We start from the raw sequence: 6000 nt of genomic DNA on the forward strand, positions 1-6000 counted from the left end.
GTTGTGAGTGCTGTTTGGATTTTAGCTGGATATCATCTTGGAGATTTATTATCTCCATCTCTAACTCTACAGTACTGACACTGAACAGTTCAGCCATCTGCTCTGCACTCTCACTCACATCAACCTTCATGAAGGGATTGGCAATGAATGCAACACAAGGCTTAAGCTCATTCAATCTGTCTTCAAACTCCTGTCCAAGTTTATACAGGAAGTCATAACACGTCTGTACATACAAAACCAGCTGCCACTGCATGCTTTGCCAATAGCATTTCAGCTGAAGAAAAGTGCTGCAGTCTTTGATTTTTCACATGCTGTAGTTTTTTTTTTTTTTTTTTTATCAGGTCACCTATGGTCTTGTCTTTGCTTTCTAATGGTCCCTTCAGGTGATTGAGTTTCTCCGTTCATCAGAATGTAGAATCTGTCAGTCAAACAGCATTGGACGATAGGCTTTTATTTTTATTTTGTGATTCCAGGAAGTCCCTGATCTCATTACTCTAGAAAAGAAAGTGGTATCTGATTGCAGTTTCGAGAACATCATCATCATTATCATCATATTCAACAGACGATTCCTCAATACCAAGTTGCCTTGCAATACACAATAATTCCTGTGTCCTGCCCCATCATAGCTGATGCTCCATCTGTTGTTTTGTCTACCAGCTTTTTAATGGATATGTTTCCTCCCACAAAGTAGGTCTTGGAAATATTGTAGATCAATGAATCTGCTAGAGGCTTTCAGAAGAAGCAAATATAAAAAAACTACTATTTAGTCCAAAAAAAGCACTGTCTGAAATGGGCAGTGTCGCTTAATTGAGTCCATCAATTCATCACATTGTATTGAAAGCCATTTGCACCTAGCCATGTCCTGTTCCACTTCCTCATCAGTACTTATTCACTACCCAGGATGTCTCTCTGCTGAGAGACATGAACTTGCACAGCAGTCTAAATAAAAGGAGGAGATCCAGAAGATCACAAAGATCAGTGATAACAGCTGCTAGGTGACAGTCAGGAATAAAATAACACATGAACCACTAGCCAGAAAATCCACAGCTACCTTTTGTAATACAAACGAACCCCGATGATATTTACAGATCAGTACGACTTTAAACCCGTTACACATTTAGCAGTTTTAATTAAGCTAGGTAAGATCATGTCTGGTCAGGTGAAGGGCCATGTGGAGCAGACATGACAGGGTTAACAATATTCTAGCTCTAGCACAGATCTTTACTCTATCACATAACATACAGTTATTATATAGTGAATTACATGGAAATGAAAATACACACTGAAGCATAAATCTCTTCACTCAGCTGTACAATAAACTCAAGCAGATGGCAAGAAAATGGGAAGTAGTAGTGCTAAGAGTTCTGATAAAATAATAATAATAATAATAATAATAATAATAATAATAATAATAATAATAATAATAATAAATAAATAAATAAATAAATACATAAATAAACGAACGAATAAATAAATAAATAAATAATATAGTGCACAGATAAACATAAACATTTTTTTAGTTTGTTGGAGACATTCAATGATTACCATCAGTTGTGATTTTTAATTTATTAATGAACAACACATTGCACTTAATAAGTAACATTTAATAATATGAGATTTGAGTCTTCAGTATAGACGACTTACAGTTTCTCTGTAACACTGCAAGCTGTGCATTTTAGTCTCATTAACTTTTAGAGAAAGGGAAAAGGAGTGGAGATGGAAGGATGAGTGTTTATAGCTGCTATAACAGAAACCCCTAACAGAAAACTTGTGTTTTTTCTTTGTTGTTTTTTGAACATATTAAATTGAGCATATTAATATATATATATTTACATTTACATTTCTGGCATTTGGCAGACGCTCTAATTATCCAGAGTGATGTCCAATAGTGATTTTAAAGTCTCTATCAGTGAATACATCAATACTGGTTCAGTAGGTCACAGATACCATCAGCATAAAAACTGTGTTGGTAGGAAATATAGCACTTTTTAAAAAAAAATAAATAAATAAAACAAACAGGGATAATATTTCTCCCCATGCCTGTGTGGGATTACTCCAAAAACATGTACATTAGATTGATTGGTGATTCTAAATTGCCCATAGGAGTAAGTGTGAGTGTGTGTGTGGTTGTCTGTCTGTATGAGTGACCCTGTGATGGACTGGTGACCTGTCCAGGGTGTACCCCTGCCTTTCACCCAATGTGTGCTGGGATAGGCTCCAGCAGATCCCTGTGACCCTGATTAGGAATAAAGCGGGTATAGAAAATGGATGGATGGAAACAGGGATAATAAAAGCTAAAAGCAAGTGTTTCAGGAAGAGGTAGGTCTTCATTTGTCATATGAAGACAGCCAGTGACTCGGCTGTTCAGAGATCTAGTTCATTCCACCACCTCGGTGCCAGAACGGCTCAGAGTCTTGAAGTATACCTACCTACTGACCCTGAGAGACAGTGGGACCAGTCAGACCCTTACAATAATATTAATCATTTATGTTATAGTTGTAAGTATTGTATTATCAGGGCTACTTTTATAACCAAAAATTATTAAAAGTTGGTACTTAAAACACTGTGGTATAAATCATTGTTCGCACATTCTCTGTTAAAAATAAAAAAGTTTTTTATATCTCAGCGCAGACCAAATGTCCACAGTGACCTGATAAGAACATTTGGCTGGTCCCCAATGAGGAAAACCACTTTTTAGGCAGCTTTTGTTTAAAAACTAAAAGAGCCGAAGTGTTTCCTTTTGCTCCTTTATGTTAGCATAGGTTTAGATATAGAGGTCAGTTATAACATTCATTAACTGTATTAATAAGTTGAATGTAAGAAAAATGTGTGTATTAGCAGGATTTCTACGCTGCCACCAATGTTTAGAAACTTAGAGCCACATTTTAACTGATGCCAAGATGCTCACATGCCTTTTGTTTCCCAGCCTGTTGCTTGGCAGCAGAAGACATTAGCAAATCTAGACTCTTTTTTTTTTTGCATTCTCAAGTGAGCTGAGATTAATTCACAAGTAGGTTCTGATACGGGAAAACTGAATATCCAGATAATCCATTATCATTCATCTAACATTAATCTGCATCCTGGGCTAATGCTTAATTACCTTCCCTGAGGTTTTTTTCATTCACTGGAGGTTTACTAGCATTTCCAGTTTAGATTCTGAGTGTCTTCTGTCATTTGTTTACAAATCAGCATTTTGTCTTTTTGGCTCTCTGCTTCACATTTCACATATTCATCCTTCCATCCATCCATCCATCCATCCTTTAATCCATTTATCCATTCATCATTTCATCCATCCATCCATCCATCCATCCTTCCAACCATCCATCTATTAAATTATTCATCCATCCATACATCCATACATCCATCCTTCAATTCATTCATCCATCCATCCATCCATCCATCCATCCTTTAATCCATTTATCCATTCATCATTTCATCTATCCATCCATCCATCCATCCATCCTTCCAACCATCCATCTATTAAATTATTCATCCATCCATACATCCATACATCCATCCTTCAATTCATTCATCCATCCATCCATCCATCCATCCATCCATCCATCCATCCATCCATCCATCCATCCATCCATCCATCCATCCATTCATTTATCCATCCATTTATTCATCTATCCTTCCATCCATCCTTTCATTCATCCATCCTTCAATCCATCCATCTATCCATCCATCCATCCATCCATCCATCCATCCATCCATCCATTTATTCATCTATCCTTCCATCCATCCTTTCATTCATCCATCCTTCAATCCATCCATCCATCCATTTATCCATCCATGCTTCAATCCATCCTTCCAACCATCCATCAATCTATTAACTTATCCATCCATCCATCCATTCATCCATCCATCCATCCATCCATCCATTCATCCATCCATCCATCCATCCATCCATCCATCCATCCATCCATCCATCTATCCATTCATCTTTGCATCTTATTCTTGAGTACACATATTCCTTACAAATGGAACCTTCTGGTTTTCATCACTGAACAGATATAACATTAAGAAGATCAGTAAATGAACAAGCTTTAAATAAAATCCGTTTTCTTTCAGTTCTGCAGTGTGAGATGCTGGGTTTTTTTGCTTGTTTGTTTGTTTGTTTGTTTGTTTGTTTGTTTGTTTTTAAAAACAAAAAAAAGATTTCCAACTATCTCTCATGCACAATAGATGATGTTACTGTTTTGTTTTTGTTGTTTTCTCACTTTGGTAATATGTGATGTCTCTGTCGCTGGCTGTCAGTTGAATGCTGGCAAAAGGTTCCATCAGGAGACACATTACTTTAATATCTGGTTTGATTCAGGAACACAGAAACACCGCCAGCACACCATTTGTCTTAATTAGAGAACCCACTGCTGTATACCTTCATCTGAATAATTATCAGTAATATTCATGTTTAAAATTAACATATAACCTCTTCAGATTCTGAGGGATGTGTTGAACGAGTGGGGAAGAACAGAGGGTAAAGACAGGAGCTAAATGTAATGAATGCACTTTTATTGTTAATTTGATAATATTTTAGATTAATATATTGTTTTTTTGCGGTCAGCTGCACATGACCACACGAGGAACATCTTTTTTTTCTTATTCTGCTGGCTTTCTTTCCAGAAGTAAATGGATAAAGTTAGCAAATTATTTGAAAATTAAACAAGATTATTCAAGCTTGAAACTGTTAACGGTTAAATAAATAAATAAATAAATAAATAAATAAATAAATAAATAAATAAATAAATAAATATAATATTATATCATCACTCATCAAAGTTAGCCGGCTACTTTGTTGCTAAAAAATAAAACTTTTTCTTTGCCTTTGTACTTTTCCCAGTTTGTACCTCAAACAAATGGAGGTCAAAAACATCATCATTCTGAGCTCCGACTCTCCTGAGTTGAGTTAATCACTGAATTCCAGCTGATCCAATCGAAAGGAAAATGTCCCTGAATAATGGAATATGATGCAAAGATTTATTTTTACAATTATTGCACAGATTTATTTAATTTCATTGTTAAGAGTGTAGCATAAAAAGGCTTGAAACTGGAGGTCTCTAGTGGGTAGAAGATCTGTGGCTGTTAATTGAAGTGCATTATTTGGTGCTTTAATAAAAGAGCATGAAATATTGACGCTTTTTGTGGAAATTACTATTCACATAACAATTAGGAACCCTGTGTGTGTGTGTGTGTGTGTGTGTGTGTGTGAGAGAGAGAGAGAGAGAGAGAGAGCGAGAGAGAGAGAGAGAGAGAGAGAGAGAGACGTGTGTGTGTGTGTGTGTGTGTGTGAGAGAGAGAGAGAGAGAGAGAGAGAGAGAGAGAGAGAGAGAGAGAGAAAGACAGATAGAGATAGAGACAGAGAGAGAAAGACAGAGAGAGAGAGACAGAGAGAGAGAGACAGAGATAGAGAGAGAGAGAGAGACAGAGATAGAGAGAGAGAGAGAGAGAGACAGAGATAGAGAGAGAGAGAGAGAGAGAGAGAGAGAGACGTGTGTGTGTGTGAGAGAGAGAGAGATGTGTGTGTGTGTGAGAGAGAGAGAGATATGTGTGTGTGTGTGGGGGGGGGGGGGGTTGTACTATTTGTAGCCTTGAGCACCTACTTAACCTGACTCTCTTCAGCGCTGCAGTAGTGATTAACATGATTTTGAGAACACAAGTCTCTGATGAAGGCCACTCAGTGTTCAGCAGTGTCATGACACAGAAGCAGATTTAGAGAGGAAAATAAAATGGAGCCAAGCTGACCACCAAAACAAAAAAAAGAGGGGAAAAAAGTATACAGGATTTGAGACAGAATTCAGAAAGCTTCTAAATCTTTCAGGTTTGAAGATAAGACTAAAGTAATTCCGGAAAATCCTGGGGGTAAAATCAAAGACTGGGGCATGTGAAGAAGTTAATGAGATGGACATGAGAAACAAACAATAAGAATATCTGCAGGTGTCTGAGGAGAACAGAAGATGAAGATACCGTGAGTGGTGTGTGTGAGAGAGACAAAAGCTG

Source organism: Hemibagrus wyckioides, linkage group LG12, assembly GCF_019097595.1.
Source record: "Hemibagrus wyckioides isolate EC202008001 linkage group LG12, SWU_Hwy_1.0, whole genome shotgun sequence".
In the NCBI taxonomy this organism is placed as follows: domain Eukaryota; kingdom Metazoa; phylum Chordata; class Actinopteri; order Siluriformes; family Bagridae; genus Hemibagrus; species Hemibagrus wyckioides.